Consider the following 25,432-nt stretch of genomic DNA (forward strand, 5'->3'; position numbering starts at 1 on the left):
TTTAGGTGTGTCAGAGAAACAGGCAAGTGCATGACAGTGAGAAAAAACTTAAATTACAATTGTGGAAAATCAAGTTAGAAGATAAAGAAAGGGAAAGAAGAGCCACGAGAGAAGGAAGACAGAGGAAAGGAGAAAGAAAGAGAGAGAGAGGAGATAGAAAAAATAGAGAGAAAGCAAGAGGAAAAGGAAAGAGAGAAGATTCTTATCTGAGCAGGGAGAAAGAGAGAGAAAATGAGTGAAAATTTGAATCCCAAAGTTGCAGATTAGTCAGGAAAATCAGGTTAACAGGACGGAGATGAAGAGAGTAGATAGTGATATATACAAATATGTTAAAACACTGCCATGCTTTGATGCAAAAGATGTTGAAGGCTTCTTTATTTCATTTGAAAAATTAGCTAGGCAGATGGAGTGGTCAGATAACTTGTGAGTAATGCTAGTTCAGACTAAGCTGGTAGGCAGAGCTAGTGAGATATTTGCAGCACTGTCATTTGAGTGGTCAAGAGATTATGAAAATATCAAACAGGCTATTTTAAGTGCTTCTGAATTGGTACCAGAAGCATATAGACAGCCGTTCAGAAACATAAAAGAGAAACCAGGTTAGACTCTTGTTGAGTTCAAAAGAATTAAACATAATAATTTTGGTAGTGCCTTAAAAATAAATAGGACCTACGGGGCTCTAAAAAGAGATTATTCTGCTGGAGTTTAAAAACACACTTCCAGAGCTTATAAGAATTCATGTGGGTGGACAGAAAGTTCAAGAAGAGAGAAAAGTAGCAGAGATAGCAGATGAATATGTTTTGGTGCATAGACAAAGTTTAGCATCCAGCAAGAATTTCATCATGTGAGAGATAGAAATTGAGAGAAGGGGAAATCCAACAGTACAAACTAAAGAGTAGAGCACACTGGTAATGGTTTACCACAGATTTAAAAAGATGGCCAAGAGGGAGAAAGGGAGTTGAAAGGCTTCAGATGTTTTCACTGTAATGGAGTGGGACATGGAAAATTGCAATGCTGATTATTTTAAAAAGGCACTGGGAAAAGATGGTTTCACTGCCAGAAACTGGGACACATAAAGTCACAGTGCTGGTTGTTAAAGAAAGCCACTGTCAAAAAAGATATGGTAAAAATCGCTACACCAGCAGCATTAGAGAACGTAGTAAAGGAAATGCCAAGAAAAGTCAAGGAGAGTGCATCGCCTAGGCAGGGGCTGGGTATGGAGTTAGTGCCCAGTGTCCGAAAGACTTTGTCTCTGTGGGTAAAGTTTACTCATAAAGAACAGGGGGAGAATGGCAAGAAGTTATAATTTTGGGAAATAAAGGATCGAATCACTCTATAATATTAAGAGATGAGCGCATTTGCACTCTTTCTGACCTGTTACTTCAGAGAGTGCTAATGTGTGGGATCGATGGACAGAAATTTAGTGACCCCAGTGTAAGATCAAGTTGGAGTGCCAACTTAAGACTGGAGAGGTAACAGTGGGAGTGATTGACAGAGTGTCAGTTCCAAGAGTACACGTTTTTCTTGGGAATGATTTAACATGATCCACTGTGGGGGTGATACTCCTTGTTGTGGAGAAACCAGAGGAAGACCAGGGAACTGAGGACTTAAAAGAAAAATACTCTGGGATTTTTTGTTGGAACAAAATCTCACTATCGTAAGTCACAGCACGAATCAAAAACTAAAGAAAAAGACGAAGGAGTTGAGGTTCAGCTGGAGACACCCTGTTTGATGTAATGGTGCAGGAATAACTTAAACTGGTAGAGGGTCAGGCAGAAGTGTTTAGTCATGAAAGGCAAAAGGACTTACAATAGAAAGACGAAACAATAAAAGATAAATGCATACTCAGAAAAGGAATCAGAATGTATTCCCAAGGGTTATTATTTTAAAGATACAATCCTAAGACAAAAATGGATACCACTGCCGGTTAGTGCAGAAGAGAAATGTGATGAAGTGCACCAGATTGTGTTGCCGGTAGCATACAGGCAGGAAGTGCAGCAAATTAATTCCCAATAGGTGGTCAACTAGGTGTAAGGAAAACTCAGGCTAAGGTACAAAAACATTTCTCCTGGTTTGGAATGCACAAAGATGTGGTTACCTGTTGCCATATGTGCCATATAGTAGGTATGCCACAGGCAGTAATAAAAATAACTCCTTTGTTGCCCTTTCCTGCATTTGAAGAATGCTTCACACAGGTTATGATTGATTCCGTAGGTCCCCTTCTAAAAACGAGAAGTGGGAACCAATACTTGTTAACCATAATGGACGTGTCTCCCAAATTTCTGGAAGCAATTCCATTACGGAATATTAAGGCAAAAAGGGTGTTCAAGAAGTTAGTAGCTTTCTTCAAACAGTCTGGGCTACCCAGAGAGGTTCAGTCAGACCAAGGGTCAAAATTTACTGCTAAGCTATTTAAGGAAGTCATGGATAACTTAGTTAAAAATCACACAACACCAGGTTATAGTCCAACAGGTTTAATTGGAAGCACACTAGCTTTCGGAGCGACGCTCCTTCATCAGGCAATCACCTGATAAAGGAGCGTCACTCCAAAAGCTAGTATACTTCCAATTAAACCTGTTGGACTATAACCTAGTGTTGTGTGATTTTTAACTTTGTACACCCCAGTCCAACACCAGCATCTCCGAATCATGGATAACTTAGGCATACAGCACTTTTAATCAAGTGCATACCATCCTGAATCCCAAGGAGTTTTGGAAAGTTTGCATCAGACCCTGAAGGCCATATTAAGAGCGGACTATCAGAATTGTCCAAGTGATTGGTGTAAAGATATCCCATTCGTATTGTTTGCCTTAGAGATGCCCCAAATGAATCTTCTCAGTTTAGTCCCTTTGAGTTAATATTCAGACACAAAGTGAGAGGGCCATTGAAATTAATTAAAGAGAAAGTGATGGGACTGAAGTGAAAGATCTCACACTTGGATTATGTATCTGAGGTGAGGGAGAGATTAAATCGGGCAAGTGAGTTAGCTAAACAGCACAGCTCAGAATGAAGCAGGTGGTGGATAAAAAATTCTATAATTCGGACATTTTCCCATGGGGATGTATTAGTATTGTTAGCAGTGGTAGGAGATATCTTCAAAGCCAGGTTTAGTGGTCTCTATCAAATTGAGAAAAATCTGTGTCAGATAAACTATTTGGTAAAGACGCCGGATAGGAAAAAAAAACTGTATCGGGTATATCATGAGGATATGTTGAAATCTTATTATAATAGAGAGAGGGGACTGGAGAAACAGATGTTACTAACTGCCCCACAGAATGCAGAATCAAATCCAGAGGTCGTGCAATTTGATGTGCATCAAACAATGAGGAAATCTTTAAGGAGTGAGATAGGTTAATGAACTATCTATCTCAGGAACAAAGACACCAGTTGAAAGGTTTGTTGCAGCACTCTGATGACATACTCAGTCATAAGATGCAGAGGACTAATACTAATGTGCATTAGGTAGAAGTAGGGAATATTGTTCCAATAAAACAACATCCCTCCAGACTTAATACTTTCAAAGCCACAGAGGTCCAGAAGGAAGTAAGTGTGATGCTCTACAAAGATATCATCAAACTGAGTCAGAGTGAGTTGAGTTCACCAATTGGGTTAGTTACCAAACCTGACAGGTCTCAACAATTGTGTGTGGATTATCAGAAGGTCAACACCATAGCAAAACCAGACTCATACCCAATACCAACACTGGAGGACTGTATACTGTTGGACAAGCTAGTTACATCACAAAATTGGACTTAGTGCTTAGTTATTGGCAGGTACATTAATCAGAGAAAGCAAAAGAAGTTTCTGCATTTGTGACCCCAAATGGGGCTATATCAATTCAAACTGATACCGTTTGGAACGAAGAACCCACCAGGCACACTCCAAAGACTCACGAACAGAGTTGTGGCTGAATTAACAAACTGTACAGTCTATCTGATTTGCAAATGGAATAGTCACTGCATTGTAGCGAAGTGATCTACTCTGATAGCAGCTTTACCTGCCTCTGAGAGGCAACCGTACATACATAGACAAACATGCATCAGAGACACATAGAACATAGAACAATACAGTGCAGTACAGGACCTTCAGCCCTCGGTGTTGCGCTGACCTGTCATACCAATCTGAAGCCCATCTATCCTACACTATTCCGTGTACGTCCATATGCTTGTCCAATGATGACTTAAATGTACTGAAAGTTGGCGAATCTACTACCGTTGCAGGCAAAGCATTCCATACCCTTACTACTCTCTGAGTAAAGAAACTACCTCTGACATCTGTCCTATATCTATCACCCCTCAATTTAAAGCTACGCCCCCTCGTGCTCGCCATCACCAAATTTGAAAAAAGGCTCTCCCTGTCCACCCTATCTAACCCTCTGATTATCTTATATGTCTCTATTAAGTCACCTCTCAACCTTCATCTCTCCAAAGAAAACAGCCTCAAGTCCCTCAGCCTTTCCTCGTAAGACCTTCCCTCCATACCAGGCAACATCCAAGTAAATCTCCTCTGCACCCTTTCCAAAGCTTCCACATCCTTTTTATAATGCAGTGACCAGAACTGTACACAATACTCCAAGTGTGGCCACACCAGAGTTTAGTAAAGTTGTAGCATAACCTCATGGTTCCGGAACTCGATCCCTCTACTAATGAAAGCTCAAGCACTGTATGACTTCTTAACAACCCTGTCAACCTGGGTAGCAACTTTCAAGGATCTGTGTACCGGGACACCGAGATCTCTCTACTCATCTTCACTACCAAGAATCTTACCATTAGCCCAGTACTTTGCATTCTGGTTACTCTGACCAAAGTGAATCACCTCACACTTGTCTGCATTAAACTCCATTTGCCACCTCTCAGCCCAGCTCTGCAGCTTATCTATGTCTCTCTGAAACCTACGACATCCTTCATCACTATCCACCGACCTTAGTGTCGTCTGCAAATTTACTAACCCACCCTTCTACGCCCTCATCCAGGTCGTTTATAAAAATGACGAACAGCAGTTTACCCAACACCGACCCTTGCAGTACACTATTAGTAACTGGACTCCAGGATGAACATTTCCCATCAACCACCACTCTCTGTCTTCTTTCAGCAAGCCAATTACTGATCCAAATTGCTATATCTCCCACAATCCCATTCCTCCACAATTTGTACAATAGCCTACTGTGGGGAACCTTATCGAATGCCTTGCTGAAATCCATATATACCACATCAACCGGCTTACTCTCATCGACCTGTTTGGTCACCTTCTCAAAGAACTCAATAAAGTTTGTGAGGCACGACCTACCCTTCACAAAACCGTGCTGACTATCCCTAATCAAATTATTCTTTTCTAGATGATTATAAATCCTATCTTTTACAGACTTTTCTAACAATTTACCAACAACTGAAGTAAGGCTCGCTGGACTATAATTACAAGGGTTGTCTCTACTCCCCTTCTTGAAAAGGGGAATCACATTTGCTATCCTCCAGTCTTCTGGCACCATTCCTGTAGACAATGCCCATTTAAAGATCAATGCCAAAGGCTCAGGAATCTCCTCCCTGGCTTCACAGAGGATCCTAGGATAAATCCCATCCGGCCCAGGGCACTTATCTATTTTCACACTCTGCAGGATTTCTAATACCTCTTCCTTGTGAACCTCAATCCCACCTAGTCCAGTAGCCTGTATCTCAGTATTCTCCTCGACAACATTGTCATGTTCTAGAGTGAACACTGTCGAAAACTATTCATTTAGTGCTTCACCTATCTCCTCTGACTCCACACACAACTTCCCACTACTATCCTTGATTGGCCCTAATCTTACTCTCGTCATTCTTTTATTCCTTAAATACCTATAGAAAGCCTTAGGGTTTACCTTGATCCTATGCGCCAACAACTTCTCATGTCTCCTCATGGCTCTTCTGAGCTCTCTCTTTAGGTCTTTCCTGGCTACCTTGCAATCCTCAAGCACCCTAACTGAGCCTTCACATTTCATCTTAACATAAGTCTTCTTCTTCCTCTTGACGAGAGATTCCACTTCCTTTGTAAACAATGGCTCCCATGCTCTACACCTTCCTCCCTACCTGACGGGTACATACTTATCTAGGACACTCAGAAGCTTTTCCTTGAATAAGCTCCACATTTCTAATGTGCCCATCCCCTGCAGTTTCCTTACCCATCCTATGCTTCCTAAATCTTGCCTAATCGCATCGTAATTGCCTTTCCCCCAGCTGTAACTCTTGTCCAGTGGTATGCACCTATCCCTTTCTATGACTAAAGTAAACAGAACAGATGTTGAAGTAGACACACTTCAAACCCGCTTCTTGCTTGCCAGTGCCATCTTGCATCCCTGAAACTTGATTTCAGAGCTCCCTACTCTCAACCTTTTCTATACTTGAACTACAATTTTGGTTCCCATCCCCGATTAGTTTCAACCCAACCCAATAGCCTTAGTGAATTCCCCTGCCCCCCCCCCTCCCCCCCAGGATATTGGTACCCCTCTGGTTCAGATAAGACCATCTTGCTTGTAGAGGTCCCACCTACTCCAGAAAGAGCCCCAATTTTCCAAGAATCCAAAACCCTCCCTCCTGTACCATCCCTGTAGCCACGTGTTCAACTTCTCTCTCTCCCTATTCCTCGCCCCACTAGCACGTGGCACAGGTAACAAATCAGAGACAACAAATATGTTTGTCTGAGCTCTAAGCTTCCATCCTAGCTCCCTGAATTTCTGCCTTAAATTCCCATCTATCCTCCTACCTATGTCATTGATGCCTTTGTGACCCATGACTTGGGGCTGCTCCCCATCCCCCTTAAGGATGCCAAAAACACAATCAGAGACATCACGAGCCCTGGCACCTGGGAGGCAACACACCAACTGTTAGTCTCTCTCTTCCCCACAGAACCTCCTATTTGTCCCATAACTATAACTATGGAGTCGCCAATGACTACTGCTCTGCTCCTCTTCCCCCTTCCCTTCTGGGCAGCAGGGACAGACTCTGTGCCAGAGCCCAGTGCCCACTGCTTTCCCCTGGTAAGTCATTCCAACCCCCCCCCCCACCCCCCCTCCTCACCAACAGTATCCAAAACGGTATACTTATTGTTGAGGGGAATGGTCACAGGGGATCCCTACACTACCTACTGGTTCCCTTTCCGTCCCCTGACTGTAACCCATCTGCCTTTTCTTGTATCTGAGGAGTGCCTATCTCCCTGTAAATCCTTTCAATAACCCCCTCTGTCTCCCTGATGATCCGAATTTCATCCAGCTCTCGCTCCAGTTCCCTAACGCGGTTTTCGAGGAGCTGGTTGTTGAGTGCACTTCCCACAGATGTAGTCAGCAGGGTCACTAGTGGTGAACCTTACCTCCCACATTCTGCAGGAGGAACATTCAACTGCCCGAACCTCCATTCCCACTATTCTAAATTCCAAAGAGACTGTTGAAAAATAAAGAGCTCCAGAAAATCACACTTTATTTATAAAGTACTTCACCAAATAACACACACTCAATCACTGTCTTTCACTGCCCTGATATCTGTAACTAAACCCGCATGTTTTCGCCCAGGAGAGTTCACAGCTGTCCAGGCCGAAACTACTCGATGTCTTCTCCATACCCCCTGATATGGGTACCTTCTTGCACAACATTAATAGTTGTGTTGAACTAAATGATTTCTTCAGGTTCTTCATACACAAATCCCTGTGCCAAATATATGCCTTATTTGGAGCAATCCTGAATGATTTGTCCAAATGTATGCCTTATCTAGTAAAGCCAGCAGTTCCTCATTTCCTGCAGTTTTAACTCTTGGCAGACCTGTCTGACCCAGTGTAATTCCGTTCACATAACAGCCCGTTGTTAAGCCTCTTAACAGTTCCTTTCAGTTTCCATGAGTTTCTGTTATATTCAGACTTATATAGTATCAGTGCTTAGACTTTATGATGTTATGGTGAGCCTCCTATATGAAGTGCTCCAGTTCACTGTAGTGTAGTGTCATTTGGAATAGAGCATCAGGATGATAACTCAGGGCAGAAATTGATTGACAATGGATAGCTCTGAGTCAGGAGTGTATATAACCTGAAGAAGAAGTTGAAGGGGGTGTTTTTTCTGTGCATATCTTGCCATTTTCCTCCTTAGTGGTCGAGGTTTTGGGTTTGGAATGAAATGTGGGAGGCTGAGGTGTGACCGCAATGCATTTTATAAAATTATGATGGGCATAGTTGGGATGAATAGCCAAAATGTTTTCCCCAGAGAAGGGGAGTCCAAAACTTGAGGGCATCGGTTGAAGGGGAGAGGAGAAACATTCAAAAGGGACCTAAAGAGCACCCTTTTCATGCAGAGAGTGGTGAGTGTATGGAATGAGTTGCCAGAGGAATTGGTGGAGGCTGGCACAATTGTGATACTTAAAAGACATCTGAATGGGTGTATGAATAGGAAGGGTTTACAGGGATACAGGCTAAATGCAGGCAAAAGGGACTTGATTAATTTAGGATATCTTGTCAGCATGGATGAGTTGGACTGAAGACTCTGTTTCCACACTATTCAGGTTTATGACTCTATGTTAAAAGAAACTTGGTAAGTTACTACACTGCCACCATCCCTGTAGCCACATTGTGAATGGTTGATCCAGCTACCTCTGTGCAGCAGTGGAGAACAGGCTGAATGTTGAACATGATGGATGGGGTGGCAGTCAAATGGGCTGCTGTCTTTTGGATGTTGTCAAGTTTTCTTACGTGCTGTTGGAGCTGTACTTATCAAGTTGTGAATTATACCTGAGATTACAACCAGGAGTGATTCCTAAGAATACCTCCATATTCCAAAGGGTCCTTATCATTTTTTTTTCTATCAAGATCCATGTTGTCTTTTATTTATGGCCCTCTTCATCTGAGCAAATAACGATTCCGTGAATGCATCTGTACTTTCTAAGCCCTGTCTACCATACCTCACATGAACAAAAATTGCAATACACAGTCAATTAGCATCCTAAATAAATTGTCCTCTTTCTATGCTAGGTGTAGCATTCCAGTAGCCCAATCCGTAAATTCTTTGTGTTACTTTTGTTTTTTGCCCTGATGTTCTGCTGTAAATAAAACCAGCCCCATTCGTGCTGTTGTATTTCTAAGAATTGTCTGTCCATATAGACAAGGGAAGGGATCCATAAAGTATCTTTTGGTCTATTTCCTTCATGAAGGGATCATAAGTCCTCTTCGTAGTGGCACAGTGGTTAGCACTGCTACCTCACAGCACCAGAGACCCCGGATTCAATTCCCGCCTCAGGCAACTCTCTGTGTAGAGTTTGCACATTCTCCCCATGTCTGCGTGGGTTTGCTCCAGTTTCCTCCCACAATCCAAAAAATGTGCAGATTAGGTGAATGGCCATGCTAAATTGCGTGGGTGGTGGGTCGGTGTGGACTTGTTGGGCAGAAGGGCCTGTTTCCACACTGTAAGTAATCTAATCTCCTGCCTGGCACCAAACAGCCTCTGACTCTGGAAGTCCTTTGCCTGTATCATTGAAAATTGTCTTGATTCCACAATTGTCCATCACTATAGCCATGTGCTTCCTAGTACTATCATACTGGATTTGAGAAACAAGTTAATGCCTAATCCCTGATCCGCTTTCTCCCACTACTGAACCCTGTCCCAACATCCACTCAGGACCCAATACTCTCCTAGTGACTGAAACCCATGTCCCGCTACCTGACTGCACCTTTTACCTTCAGTCCCAATGCTGTCAGGGATGCAGGAAACCAATTTCTACCCCAGTATTCATTGGATTTGATTGGATTCTCTCTTATAGGAAATTATAATTGCCAGACACTTGCATGAATTCTATTTACCATTTGTCTTATCTTAATATACAGAAAAACTATTGCACACAACTGGAAGACTTTTCCCCCACCATTTAACTTAAGGCAATTTTCGCACATTAATGATGACTAATGGATCACCCAGGATTTCCAGTTGATTAAAATTACATGTCAAGCCTATGAAGGGCAATGCAAACATTAAAGCTGAGAGGGAGAGGTGCAGTCTAAACTTGAATGGATTTGCAATACCCATCTCTCATAGAGTCATAGAGATGTACAGGATGGAAGGAGATGGTACGGTCCACCTCTTCTATGCTAACAAGATATCCTAAATTAATTTAGCACCATTTGCCAGCAGGTCCCTCTCGAAGGCCATCAAGAGTATTGGTAAAGACAGTCTGCTCCCTCTGCAAAGACACCTAGACACAAATATAGGAAAAGAGGTGCCGATAGTCAGCATTATGAACCCCTCAACATCCCGCTGCCTAGACCTGGTAATAGTTGATGATGAAGGGCTTTTGTCTGAAATGTCGATACTCCTGCTCCTTGGATGCTGCTGACCTGCTGTGCTTCTCCAGCACCATATCCTCAAATGTAATCTCCAGCATCTGCAGTTCTCACTCTCACCTAGACTTTGTAATAGCCAACTTGCACAAGCCCAGGAACGGACCCAGGAGGAGGTCCTCTAACTTATCCACAATCATGCCAACTGGATGTCCAAAGATCTGAAGCATGAGGCTTAAATGCAACCAAAACCACAGTAAAAGACTTTTCGAAAAGCTAAAAACAGGGTGCATAACCCACAACCTGCATACACATGATCCATGGAATCCACAGCACCATAAAATATACAATTGAGCTGGGAATCTGTGAACCACCACAATCTGCGGTTACATGGGAATGCTTCATGCAACACCTTCCACCCCAGGTTCCCGATGGAAAGCGGGAGGATTCCCATGTATGGAGCCCTCCACTGGGGATGAATAAAACATGCATCAAGGCATACAATGGAAGTGAATGGAGTATATGTGGGTAGTGTGCATCAGCAGCTGACACAAAAACTTCTCATCACAGGGCAGGAGGACACTGAAGGTATTCCCATGAGGCAGCTCAGGATGTGGGTCACGGGATCGGAGGGAGTTTCAGAAACTTGAAACCAAAATGAACTGTGATCAGAGCAGGGGTATGCACAGATGGGATGCCACACCCACATGACCAGCTCCAACTGGTGCACAATGGCTGGTCTGAGTACTACCATTTTCCAGGCAATGGATAGCATTGGCCATGAGCTGGATATTGACTGCCACCCTGTTTGTTAATTCCTATGGCAACATCTAGCCTAGGCTTGCATTGTCTTGCATTTCCCTAACTCTGGTCACCCCTGTGGCCCTGGCCCACCCTTCCATCAGCCATTTGAAACTGCCATGATGGGGGTGCAGACATTTGCCATTTATTAGTCCAAACATGAAGTTGTTCGGCTATTGCTTTACTGGGACAGCAAGTACTCCAGCTCCTGAGGATAGCAAATGGCTGGACAATCATCAGTGAACATCACCAAGCTTTACCTTATGATGGAATGAAACCCATTATAGTAGCCGAAGTTGTTTGGGCTTGGGAGACTACCAGAAGGTATTTCTGCAGTGATGTTCTGGGACTGAGATGGTTGACCTATAACAGCAACAATCGTCTTTCTTTATGGTAGGTATGTCTCCAACCAAATTTGGATTTCTACCAATCCAGTAGTGTTCAGTTTTGCTGGGCTTTCTTGATACCATACTCCATAAATATTTGCGTTGACGTCAAGTGCAGTCACCCACACTTCCTCACAATTAAGTAAGATTTCATCTCCAAATCAACACAAGCAAAATGTTCAATTTGTACAAACCATCAGTTATTCTTTCTTTTAGTTGTACAACTAATTATCATGTTTTTTTTATTATTGAATTCTCGAGGGACTGTGCAATGATTAAAATACAGGAGAGAAACTCTAGCCAAATGTATAAGGACCACACTCCATACTTTGTGCACTACAGCTTGGTGATCAATACAATGTGTGGTTAACCAGTTGGATTGGCCATCTGATTACTTAAATAATAACTGACCTAGAAACAGAACATCAGCTTTTGCATTTTTGATTGTGGAGGTGGTAACTTCCTGAGTTGTGGTTGTGCAGGATATCAACCAGTTTCTGCCTCACAATCTCTCAAGATCTTATCACATTTGAACTGTTGCATAGCTCTCCTTCAGAAGGAGAAATATGCAAGCACGTTCTTTGAAAACTGAATGCCTGGATTGCAGAATATCAAATGAAATAAGATATTCTATCATGCAAGGAAAATAATAAGGAGCCTCAATACTAAACTTCGATGAAGTTGGTTTATTACCAAAATGATTTCCATGCTGACTGAATCAAAAATGCAATGTCATTGAGTCATAATACCTTCCACTTCAGAAGTGGACATTCCCACCATCTAATCTAATGCGTTGTTTTACTACACATACAATGAAAGGGCTCAAAATGAGCCATACATCTTCTCCTTCCTTCACTGGATTTTGTAAGGCACATTTAAATTTGTCCTGATTCTTTGTCCTTTATTGATATCCCTTTTCTTTGACTGTTAAATAAGAAATGGAAAAGATACTGCTTTCAACGAGGAAACTGGATTTTAAAAAGTGTTTGCAGCTTCCATAAAACAGATAATAAATTGCATATTCAATATTGCCTTCTTCGATGTAAATCATCATCAGATGTTGTGAGACCAGGAGAGCCTTGCAAACGTCTGATTTGTTCATCGGCAGAAGGCTACAGCTTTGTGTATTGAAAACAGCAGTATCATTTAAATGGACCAAAAAAAGTATTAACCTCTCTTTCTCACTGCCTCTCTCTCTCCTGTGTGGAGAAGTAACAAAATGTCTCCTGGGATCTCTCTGGCTCTCTCTCTCTCTGTCTCATCATTTCCCTTTTAAATTGTTTGTTCTGCAATTTGCCTGTTGAAGGAGAATGCGGGAAAACCATCTGCTCATACTTACAGGAATAATCCTCAATTAATGATAAAAAGACTTCAAGTGGGTATACCAACAACCTTGTGTCATTAGCAAAGAGTTGAAAGAAATCAAAAGGAGCCAAAAGAAAATAACAACTGATGCCTGTGAAATGAACTGGTGCGATAAGTGTATTTCTCTGAATTAATTTTCCTCCTTGATCGCTTATACTTGTATCTTAACTTGTCACTTTATGTACCTGTTTTCATATTCATAGAATTTTAAAAGGAGTATGTTGCAAGTTGCAAAGTTAAAAATTAGCAATTCATATTTCCTTTCAGCATTTGGGTAATAATCACTCGGTGAGCAATAAGTAGTTATTTTATTGTCTTTAAAAAAGAAACGCGGCATTTATATTCGCTTCACCTGAATTAGACAGGGACAAATGGAAAATTCTCTGGTTTAGTCAAATTTTCACGGTTGTGAAGACTTGAGCAGTGGGGCTCAATGAGCTGCCCAAAATCCCCAGCAAATTGTGAGAAAGTTTGGGAGCTCACCTAGGAATTTTTGGAATAACATAGGTGTGGAATTCGTGTAAGTGATTAATGCTAAAAGGAAATACCAATTTTTATATTGAGAAAAAGTAAACTAGCACTTCAGACTGCTCAAGCTTTCCTTGAGATGGCAGAGATATCCATTGTGGTAATAGCAAGAAAAAACAGGTTAATTGAATTGGTAAATAAGTTATAAATTGAATGCCTGATAAGGCTATGAAGGCAGAGGCAATTAAAGGACTAAGGCAACGTTTCAATTTGATGGAGTTGCACAACAAACCAGGTACATCAAGTGGTGAGGAAAGGAATCGGTTCTTACTGATTTACAGTGAAAGCAGTTCGAGCATGACAACAAAATATTAAAATGTTAGAGATGGAATTCCAAAGGATAGAGAAAGGCAAGGAAAGCCCATTAGATATACTTTAAATAACAGTATCAGCAAAGGAAGACAGATTTGAAAATGACAGAAACGAGAAGGCTGTATCTAGAGATGTGACATAATAAGTGAGAGAAAGAGAAATAATTTAAGCTTAGACTAATGTTTTATGTAAAAGAGGCCTTGAGAAGCTGAAAAGGTCTCTGATGAGAAAAATTCTAATGATAATCTAAAGTCAAGTAAGAAAATGCTTAATTTTTTTGCAGGCCCTACCAAAGTTTGAGGATAAGGATGTGTACCTATTTTCTACGTCATTTAATAAAATAGCGAACCTAATTGAAGTATCGGAAGGTAAATAGGGCATTGCATTTGCAGGGTGACAGGCACAGCCCCAAAAACATATATTTCACTGTCAGAGAGGTTTCTACAAAAACTCAGTAAAAAGGAGGAAAACAAAACTGTGAATGCTGTAAATCAGAAAAAAAATAGCAATATGCCGGAAGAGCTGAAGAGGACTGGCAGCATCTGTGGAAAGAAATCACATTCAGTTTTTCGGGTCAGCGACCCTTTGTTAAAACTTCAAAATTTCTCTGTGGATTTTGCGACTGTGACCAAAAAAAAGATTATTTCATGCTTATTCAGTATGTTCAATTTCTGGTTTAACGTAACCGGTCCCCCCATAACATATTTGGTTTTGAATTGGACATTTTCTGCCGCAGCAGGCTGGTTTATAATCCACGATCTTCTTTCAGGTGTGACACTTGACATCAATGCTGCTCCAGTGTCTTCACAAATATGGGATTTCTTTGCCGCAACAGTAACATAGAAGTTGGTGGTGAGATGACCGGTCAGACTTAACACTGGAACACATCTTGCCCTGCGAGGTGACCTTATTGAAACGTACAAGATTCTGAGAGAACTTGTCAGGGAAGAAGTGGAAACATTTTCCTTTGTTGAAGACTCTAGGTCGAGAGGGCATTATGTCAAAATAAGGGGTCACTCATCTCAGGCAGAGATGTGGAGGAGTTCCTTCTCTCAGAGCGGAGTGGATCTAAGGAAATGTTCACTACAGAGGGCTGTGGAGGATAGCTAGTTAAGCATACTCAAAGCTGAGCTAAATTTATAATCAGGAAGATAATCAAGGGTTGTGGAGAGATGGAAGGAAAGTGGAATTGCGGTTGATCAGACCAGCTACGATTTCAATGAATGGTGGAGCAGACTTCATGGGCTGAAGTGTCTCCATCTGCTCGTACGATTTCCGGTTTTATTGTGGACGAATGAAGTAATATTAAAGGTGCCTTTCGGGAAAGATGTGATGCTACCCCTTTCTGTCGTCAAGGAAACATTTTAAATTCGAATTGTAGGCGGTTCAGTAATTCGAACAGACTCAAAAACTCTGGGTGGGTCGTCTCAGATCTGGTTATGAGCTTTTAGCGTTGGCTGCTGCTGAGTTAGCCGCATCCTTGGTTTAATTTTTTTGGTTGCAATTATGTTAAAATGAGGCTAACACCTACAAAATTAATTCAGTTCCTGAAAAGCAGCAATTCAGGGACTTCAGCCGTGTGTTGGACAGTAGGAAGCATCGTGCTTTATGTATTGGAAGAGATCACAGAAGGGCAAATTCCATGTCCGTGTACTTCTGCAAACTCAAATTATGTGTATGCTTGTATGGTCTTCTCGATACCTGCAATAGTATTGTTTCTCATTGCTATGGTATTTCACTGTAAAAAGCAATATGAAAAATTGGAAGAAACTTGGAGAAAAAAATTCGTCAAGGTCATTTTTGTCATTTTTTACAAATCATTCAGCCTATCACTAATATGGATCGGTATTTTGTTTCTGGATGGTGATTATTATGCCTGTTCTAAAAGCATAGATGATGTGAAAGTGAACAGTACATTATGCTCCAAAATCAGCTGCAAATGGAATCCCAATATTTTTTTACTTGAATACGGTCGTCTTTGTGATTATTCACGGGTGAGTACTTTCTACAATTTTCCTTCTAACAAATGATTGTCTCGAAGTAATGTGTAACAGTAGCTTTCATTTCCATGGTATGATTAACATAACAAAACACCTAATTTGTTTCACAATTAGCGATCGGATCCAACTGGAGCATTAAGGTCCCTTAGTAGATTGTCAGGGACATCTGTGCAGGTGCAGAAACCCAGAGTATGCCGGTTGGAGAGACAGTTCACTAAGACTTCCTGGACGTTTGGGGGAATAAGTTTCGAGACTGTATTGCTGCAAAAGGACAACAGGTCAGGTAGCGTCCAAGGAGCAGGAGAATCGAGTAGGAAAATTCCCGATGAAGGGCTCGGGCCCGAAACGTCGATTCCCTTGCTCCTTGGATGCTACCTGACCAGCTGTGTTTTTCCAGCAACACACTCTCGACTCTGCAGCATCTGCAGACCCCTCTTCCTCCGAGTTTGGGGGAATACGACGGACACCAGAGTTGGAACCGCTGAGGGACTTAGATTCCATGAAGGGCTTCATCATTTTTGCATATGTCAGGAAAGATCGAGTGAAGACTAAGTATGGACCGGTCAGGTCATTCACTCCCAAGCAGTCCATGTTGGTCTTTATACTCCACTAATGCCTCCTCATTTCTTTCCTGAACGAAATCACAGTCAAAGAAATGTTGAAAGAGACCATTCAGCCCATCGTCTCTACACCAACTCTTTGTGCATTTTAATCCAGCGCCGATTCTCCGTCTGTCAGGTTGTAAACCTGCATGTTGTTTCTACAGAAAGAATCATCACCCCTCTTGAACTCTTCAATTGAACCTGTCTCCCCAACACTTCCAGGCAGTTCATTCCACAGCTTAAATTACTTGCTGTGTGAACGAACATATCCTCACCTTCTATTTGTCTTTTGGAAAGCCCTTGTGTGTCGTTTGGTTCCTGATCCGTTTATGGTTGGGAACAGTTTCGCCGTGTACAGTCTGTCCACATCATGAGTCCGGTTACTTCAATCAAATCTGCTTTTTTCTCTCTCCATACAAAGCAAAACAGTTCCAACTTCTCCACTATTTCTTTATAACTGAATCATCCCTTGAATCATTGTACTAAATCTCTTCCTTACACTCTCGATTGCAATCACATTCTTTCTTTAATGTGGCTTCAGGAAGTATATTCCAGCTGAGATCTTACCAGTATCTTATCTCCATTCATAATAACCTATTTGTTCTTGAACTCAATGCTGCTATTCGTAATCTAGAAAACTGTAATCATTAGCAACATTTCTCTCTCTCCCTGTCTTGACAACGTCTTTTTTGACTTGTGTGCATATACAAACATATCTGTCTTCTTCTGCATGCCTTTTAACAACAATATCGGTGCCGACTGATCACTACTCCACATCTTCCAGCTTGAAAATTTGTCCAAAATTTACCATACTCTCTGTTTCCTATTGCTCAACCCTTATTGCATTTATTGTCTACTGTGCCTTTTATTCTAAGAACTATAACTATTCTCGCAAGTTTCTTATACATTACTGTGTTGAACACCTGGAAGTCCCTGTACATCATATATGCAGCCTCACCATCATCAAATATGAAGTGATGCATTGGGTAGGAGAAATAAGGCAAGGGAATCCACGATGAGCATTAAGATTCTGGGAAGCACCAAGGATCACAGGGACCTTGCTGTGCAGGTCCACCAGTTCCTTATTGCAAGTGGACAGGCAAATAAAGTGATTAAGAACACAGATAGGATAATTGCCTTCATTAGACAACAGCAGCGAGCTTATGCTAGAAATGACTCAAGTATTGTGCATTTTTCAAGAATCCACATTATAGAAGAGATATGAAAGCACTGGAGAGGGTGTAGAGAAGATTTTCTAGGATATTAACTGGCTGCAGAGTTTTAGTAATGAAAAGAAACTGGGATTGCTTTCTTTGGCGCGGAGGAGACCAAGGGAAGACATGACAAAGGTGTATAGAATTATGAGGGGCACAGACAGGGTAGACAGGGAGGAACTTGTCCCTTTAGCAGAGGGATCAGTGACCAGAAGACATTGACTTAAGGCAAGGGGCGGAGGGCTTGGAGGGGATGTGGGGAGATGTTTTTCACTCAGAAAGTGGCAGGAATCTGGAATTAACCACCTGTAAGGGTTTAAGAGACTGTAGTCCTCATAACATTTAAGGAGTATTTAGATGAGTTCTTGCAAAGCCAAGGCATAAAAGGCTTTGGACCAAGTGCTGAAAAAATGAGATTAGAATAGTTGTTGTTTTTGAGCAACACTGACTTGATGGGCTGAAGGGCCTTTTTTGTACTGTAGACACCTATGACTCCACCTTTGTAAACTTTACAAACATCAAGTCTGTGTTCAGATGTGAATATCTTGAACTAACAGCAGCAAGTTGCACTGGTACATCTCCTGGTTTCAATTCCAAATTTAAAAATAACAAAATTTAGCAGCAAATTAACATAATCTACTTCACCTTCATTTCTAAATATAACTTGTGTTTCATCAAAATAATAAATACTTTCATTTAGATGATAAACATGATTTCATTTTAAATTGAAGGTAACCATTCCTTCAAATACCCTGTTCAGAACAAATCATTTATGTCACCTTCTTTTCTATTACTCACTTTCTCATACTTTCTTTATCACCCTCTCTCTAGATGGTATCCACACACATTCTGTTATTATACATACTGTCCTACAAGGTTTGTCTTCCGGCAACATTATGCTGTATACAGACGCACACATATTTGGTAGTACACACTCCACTGTTAGACACACGCATTCATTCATACAGACATTCTATTCATGCAGTTAGACTGACAGAATCAATCAGATAAATCAAATTATCTCTGAGTTATACTCTGGCTGAAGTGAACTTCGGCTGAAAGTTGTACCACACAATAAGACAATTAAATCTCAACAATGATACAGTTCTGTTTAAGTGTTGTTTAAAATATTTTATTAATTCTTCAATAATGGCTCAATAGCTTTTCGGTGTCGGTTTACTTTGCACGTGGGTGACTTTGACTTTGATCGGATTGGTTTTATTCTGCTGCCTTTGCCAACCTGACGAAGAGCATCAAACCAAACACGAATATCATATCAAGTTTGTTAAAGAGTCACAAGGACAAGGAGACACAAGGATTATGGAGACATTGGTAAGTTGAACGGCTGAGACAATACAAACAGGTGGTGATATCATGAAGAAATTAATCTCTCCCCTCATTGATCTTGTATTAACTATGCAAAGTAACTATGCAATTCACGTGGTGGGCCAGGTAAGTGTATTACGATATCAGCTGGTGAAATGATCATGCCCACATGTGAATAATAGTGAAAGTGACAAAGTCAGCAATAATTAACCAGCAAAAATGTTTAAAATAAATTTTCCAGTTTTTTTTTTAACCTGTGAGTGATTAGCTAGTAATGACTTGTTGCTAACATTTGATTGTTACAAATGTTAACTTGAATGAATGGGTGGATTAATTAGTCAAACAAATATATATAAATGGTTATAATATGGTTGGGTTATGGCGATGTTGCTCAAGAATAGCCAGTGATGGGAACTGAAAATGCAGGGGAATACAGTCTTGAGAAAGATCAAACAAAGGGGAAAGGGAGGTGAGGTAGCTTTGCTGATTAAAGGAAACATTATCAATATAGTGAGAAAGATCAATAACTCCAGTGAAGTGGAGTCTGTATGGGTAGAGTTTAGGAATACCAGGGACAGACAACTAGAATAAAAAGTTGCCAAATTTCCAAAAGCCTTGAATCTCTCCATCATCACAGAATGTTACAATACACGGGAGTCATTTGACCAATCGAGTCTGCACCACAAAAACTAACCCCAATTTCTTGCATTAGGTCCATAGCCTTGAATGTTATGCTACTTCAGTGGTGCTGAGGTTTCACAACTCAACTACCCTCCAAGGAAGTATAAAATGGACTCCCCCCACCCATTGGGTGAAAAGAAAATCATCAAATGCCCTCTTAAACTCTTTGGCTTTTAATTGAAAATTGCTTATCTTGTTGTGATCCTTAGACTGAGGGTAAAGCTGCTATTTATTCAAACTATCCATGCCTCTCTCATTCAGTCTCCCCTCAAACATCTCTGCTCCAAAGAAAAGGACCTGAGTTTATTCAATCTTACTTCATATCTAAAATCCTTCATCCCACACAACATCTTGGTGAATCTCCTTTGCAATCTCTCCAGTGCAATCACAGCCTTCCTATAGTATGGCAACCAGAACTGCAGAAAGTGTGATTTGGAGATGCCGGTGTTGGACTGGGGTGTACAAAGTTAAAAATCACATAACACCAGGTTATAATCCAACAGGTTTAATTGGAAGCCTAGCTTTTGGAGTGCTGCTCCTTCATCAGGTGGTTGTAGAGTATAAGACTCTATGACACAGCTGTGAATTTTTAACTGCAGACAGTGTGTACCTCACATTTATCAGGGTTAAATTCCATCTGCCACTGATGTAGCCATCTGGCTAATCCATTTATATTCTCCCATAACCAAACACAGTCCTCCTTACTGTCAACCATGCAGCCCCAATCTTTGTGTCATCCACAAATTTACTTACCATCCTTCTGACTTTCTCATCAACATCATTTATCAATATCTCAACTAATAAGGAGCCTAGAACTGATCCCTGTGTTGAATCATTGCACTGGGTTCCAGTTGCATAAATAGCCTTCTGCCGTCATCCTCTGTCTTGTGTCAATAAGTCAGTTTGGATCCATCATGTCAAGTTACCTTGGACCCCATGAGCTTTTACCTTCTTTATAAGTTTCCTATGTGGAATATTGCAAAGACATTGTTGAAGTAGATATGAACTGCATCAACTGCATGGTCATCCAAACTTCATCCAAACACGTGGTCACCACCTCAAAAACACCACTAGATTTGTCAGACATGGACTTTCCCTGACAAACGCCATGCTGACATTCTATGATCAAGTTTTAACCTCTAAATAAAGAGATTGATTCTCCTCTTCACTAAATTAGACTCACTATTCTATGGTTGATTTGTTTATCTCTACCACCTTTCTTGTAAAAGTGGCATCACGTTAGATGTCCTCCAGCGCTGGCTGCAGATGATTTAAAAATTTGAGTCAAGGTGGCTAAAACTTTCTCATCATCTCCTCCTGCGGGTCTGAGATACAACAGGTCCAGGTCTCGGAATATGTGCCCTTTTAAGCTTGCTGAATCCTCCAATATCTCCTCGCTTCTTCTACAAATCCACTCAAGAACTTTGCAATCCAAACCCTCTGTTTTTTTGCAGACCAACTTTCAAAACAGACATGAAAAGTAATGTGCTGTGGTTGCTATCACTAACATGCTGCCCCACTGTCACCTCAAACACCTGCCTGGCTTCATTCCCTGGAACTAGGTCCGGCAGTTCACTGCCCCCTTGTTTGACTATCTTTTTGTTGGTATAGAAGGAAGCATTGGTGTACATATAAAACCAAGAGGCTTTAAAAAAGATTGAGTTCATTGGAATTAGGACTACCTTTCCACTGGTTGGAGTCAGATCTGGCAAATAGGAAGATGATTGTGGGTTTTGAAAAGCAGTCAACTCCAGTCCAAGGCATCTCTGCAGGATTTCCTTAGGGTAGTGTCCTGCTTTATGCTCAAACAGACCTACTTTTCATAATTGAATGTTTTCCAAGTCTTGTCTCAATGATCTCCTGACACCAGATCCAAAGAGGCACCTTAACTCTCTGGATGAGTACCGTAGCTACCTGAATAATATTCTCTGAGAGCAGTACTACTCATCTTTGACTAAATCTCCATCCTACAGTTTCCACATTCCAAGGACTCCAAGCTAAAATTTCATTGGACACAGCTGACCATTTAAATGACCAGCTGTCTGTGAGAACCACATATAAGCAAACTACAGACTGACTCTTGAAATGTTGCCACTGGTTTTAAAACATAGATTTCCTGATGTTCAGCTATTTTCACTCGAATGAAGATGATCTCCATCATGATGAATATCTGGACCTTTTTCACTCTCTCTTTCTCAATCTCACTTTCTGTCACTATCTCCCTCACACTCTATGTCAGCGACAATATGAGCATTTTATCAGAGAGGAACCAGTTAACAGTAACAGAACTTTGATCATTGGTCAAAAAGATATCACAATTTTCAAGAAGGAGGAAATTGGGAAGCATTCTGAAGTAGCAGTGGGGCACTAGATATTTTGTTTACCTTACCTGATGCTGGAGGTCTGAAGTAAAGAAAGGTTGAATTAAAGATATCTATCTCATGCCATCATACAAGGTAAGAAAGAAAGGAGGGTTTGGAAAATCTGGCACATCCTATGTGATCAATTGTCGTTGATCAGAACAACAGATTAGCCAAGCTGACTATTAATCGGGATGTTTTTTGCATGAAATTGGCTTCTTTCAATGCTGACCTTCCAGACTGACAGGCTACTTAGCCAATGGGCTCAGGCTTCACGACAGGCATGGATAAACAATATTATGTAGATGCTATATTTGAAGGAAAGTCACACATTTTTGCCATATATGAACCAAAAAGAATTGTCACCATGTCATATACTATTTCAGCTCAGAGTTAAATGCTAATAAAAAAAATGTACCTGCAAAAGGTTTGCTGACTAAAAATGTTATAATACTAGCTATTGATGGAATTTGTGCACCTATATAATTGTGCAGAGTGATTTTAAATTAAGTTTTGATACATGATCTGTTTATCATTGGTGTTGTTTATAAACTACTCATTCATCACCTGTATGCTATACTTGGAAATGATTTTGCAGCCAAGTCCGAGCACTAACGAAGACAATATAATATCATTACTGCAATCAAGACTGCCAATACCTTTTACTGCACCTATCAGGATTGTTTCAGGTGAAGACGAATCTACCATTGAAGTGCATTACACAGTGAGAGAAAATACGACTGACGGGTCTCAGCAGGAAGCTGAAGAATCTTGTAATGATTCATAGAAGTAATATGATTGGTACATTAGTTGTGCCTACCATTGCCAGGAGTTCACACAAGTGCACAATTCAGAACTTAACAAAATCGTGAGCATTCTGAAATGGAAAATCAATTCAGAAACAAAAACAAAATGAATGAGGAAGCTATCAATGTGACTTAAAAATATTTAAACTCATTCTGAATATGATCGGAAAATCTAAATGATTACAATTTCTTTAAAGACTAGACAAACAGAAATATCAAATGACTCTGCTTGAGCATAATAAATGATTTCAATTCTTAACGCAGCTAAAAATAATTTGACCCATGAATGCTGAAAGGATTAAAGACAGGATTCTTGGCAGAATGGAGGAACAGAGGGATCGGGTGTGCAAGTACATAGATCCCTCAAAGTTGCCACCCACATGAATAGGGTTTTAAAGAAAGCATATGGTGTTTTGGCTTTCAGTTACAGGGGTATTGAGTTTAAGAGCCACGAGGTTTTGCTGTAGCTCTACAAGTCGTTAGTGAGACCACACTTGGAATATTGTGTGTAGTTCTGGTCGCCCTACTACAGGAAAGATACAGAGGCTTTGGAGAGGGTGCAAAGAAGATTTACCAGGATGCTGCCTGAACTGGAGGGCTTGTTGTATGCAGAAATGTTGAATAAGCTCAGACTTTTCTCTCTGGAGAGGAGGAGGAAAAGAGGAGACCTGATCAAGGTGTACAAAATAATGAGAGGCATGGATAGAGTCCAATAGCCATAGACTTTTCCCCAGGGCAGGATTGACTGGTATGAGAAGTCATTGGTTGAAGATATTAGGAGGAAGTTACAAAGGAGACATCAGAGGTAGGTTCTTTATACAGAGAGTTGTGAATGCATGGAATGCATTGCCAGTTAAGGTGGTGGAAGCAAAGTCATTGGGGACAATTAAGTGACTGCTGGACATGCACATGGATAGCAGTGAGTTGAAGGGTGCGTAGGTTAAGTTACTATATTTTACGTTAGGATTAAGTCTCGGCATAACAACGTGAGCCTAAGGGCCTGTTTTGTGCTATACTTTGCTATGTTCTATGTTCTATGAATGGAAGGGTGGTTAGCGTTAAAACGGAAGTATTTTGAACTTGTTGGCTGAACCAGAAGTATCTGTGCAGAAAACAAAAATAGTTAATGCTTCAGAGTGCCGATCTTTTACTTTAGAACCTTTTTTTAGAAGTATTAGAACTTAGACAAATCTAGAGCCAAGGAAAAGGAAGGGTGAGAGAGGAGAACAATGTGGAGAATGAGAGGGTGAAATGTAGAAATGGATGATAGCTAAAACCTTTCCAGGATGTGCTGATAACTGTCTTTTGACTAACTAATCTCTAACTTGCTGTTTGTGTTGTGCTTTCTTGAATAGTAGAGTCATTTTTTTTAGCTTTCCCAGATATGTAAATAGAAATTTAATAAAAAGGGTTGAGGTTAATTATGAACCAAAGTGCACAAAAGCAGGGAGCACACCTGAGGAGGTATCTGTCTTTACTGATGAAGATGTTGCCCAAATATTAGTGAAAGAGTTGAGATACTGGATAAACTAAAAATTTATAATAGGTAAGATTGGATAATATTCATCCAAGGGGCTGGCACAGTGTCTCAGTGATTAGCGCTGCTGCTTTGCAGAACCAGGGATTCGGGTTTGATTCCACCCTCAGACGATTGTCTACGTGAGTTTGAATTTGTTGTCTGAACCAGGCATGGAGGTATCTGTGGAGAAAACAAAAATAGAGTTAAGATGGAGTTTGCACGTCCTCCACATCTCTGCGTGGGTTTCCTCCACAGTCAAATATTGTGCAGGTTAAGCGGATTGTTCGTGCTAAATTGTCCAAAATGTTCAGGGATGCACAGGTTAAGTGGATTTTCCATGGTGTACGTTGGGTTATAGGGATAGGGCAGTGGGGTGAGTCCAGATGGGATGCCGTTCAGAGGGGCCAGTGTGGACTTGACAGATTGAATGGCCTGCTTCCACACTGTAAGGATTCTATGAACAAGAATTTTAAAGAATGAGTGTATAAAATGAACCTGTAAAATGAAGATATGCAAAGAGGTGAAGAAGGCAACTGTTTATGCAAATGTCTGAAATACTCTTTCAGGTTTGAAACAATGATGAAGCTGCAATGATGAAAAAAAAAATGAAGTTCAGAATGTGAAATCTGAACAACTTTTCAGAAACAGAACAGGACAATCTATATTTGAGTTGCAACAGAGTCTCTTCTCTTGACAGAGTTTTGAATTATAAATGTTGGAAATAGAAAATTGTCTGAAAGCCTCACAAAAGTTTAATTTTACATCTTAAAGCAGACAGTAAGTCCTGCATGAGAATTTGACAGATTGTGATGATCAAGATGGACTTGGAAATTTAATTAGGCAATGGGGGAATTATTATGTGGATTGCATGTTGTAAAATAATTTTTAGGATGTTAACATGTTGACAGATGATGGGGGAAATGGGCAGTAACGGGTTGGGTAATGGGAGGTGACGTTGAGCAGCTGGGTATCTGTGGTAATTTCGAGGTATAACTTTTGATTTTGATTTGGTTGTTTTTAAGTTGAAGACGAAAAGTAAAGTCTGAGAAGAATGGGAAACCTGTTTAAAAATCTAATAAAGAGTGTGTCAAAAAAGCCTGCCTTATTTTTGTGATTCTTCTCCCATGGTAAAGAAAAATAGAAAGTATTGAATTAATACTTCACCCATGACCTCTAATTCCATTAATTCTCTTCTTTATCATCCTTAAACTTTCCAACCTCTGATTACCCTGTTTATTATTTCTAGCCTATTATGTT

The 25,432-nt window shown here is 40.7% G+C and overlaps 1 long non-coding RNA gene across 1 annotated transcript; it reads left to right on the forward strand.

The window, feature by feature from the left end:
* The first annotated feature begins 15,368 nt into the window (after positions 1-15,368).
* Positions 15,369-25,225, forward strand: LOC140455133 (uncharacterized). The gene is made up of 3 exons (XR_011952779.1): positions 15,369-15,661; positions 18,645-18,815; positions 22,449-25,225. It is a non-coding gene; the product is annotated as an uncharacterized lncRNA (long non-coding RNA).
* Positions 25,226-25,432: the final 207 nt, after the last annotated feature.

The sequence above is a fragment of the Chiloscyllium punctatum genome, chromosome 30 (assembly GCF_047496795.1).
Source record: "Chiloscyllium punctatum isolate Juve2018m chromosome 30, sChiPun1.3, whole genome shotgun sequence".
Lineage (NCBI taxonomy): Eukaryota > Metazoa > Chordata > Chondrichthyes > Orectolobiformes > Hemiscylliidae > Chiloscyllium > Chiloscyllium punctatum.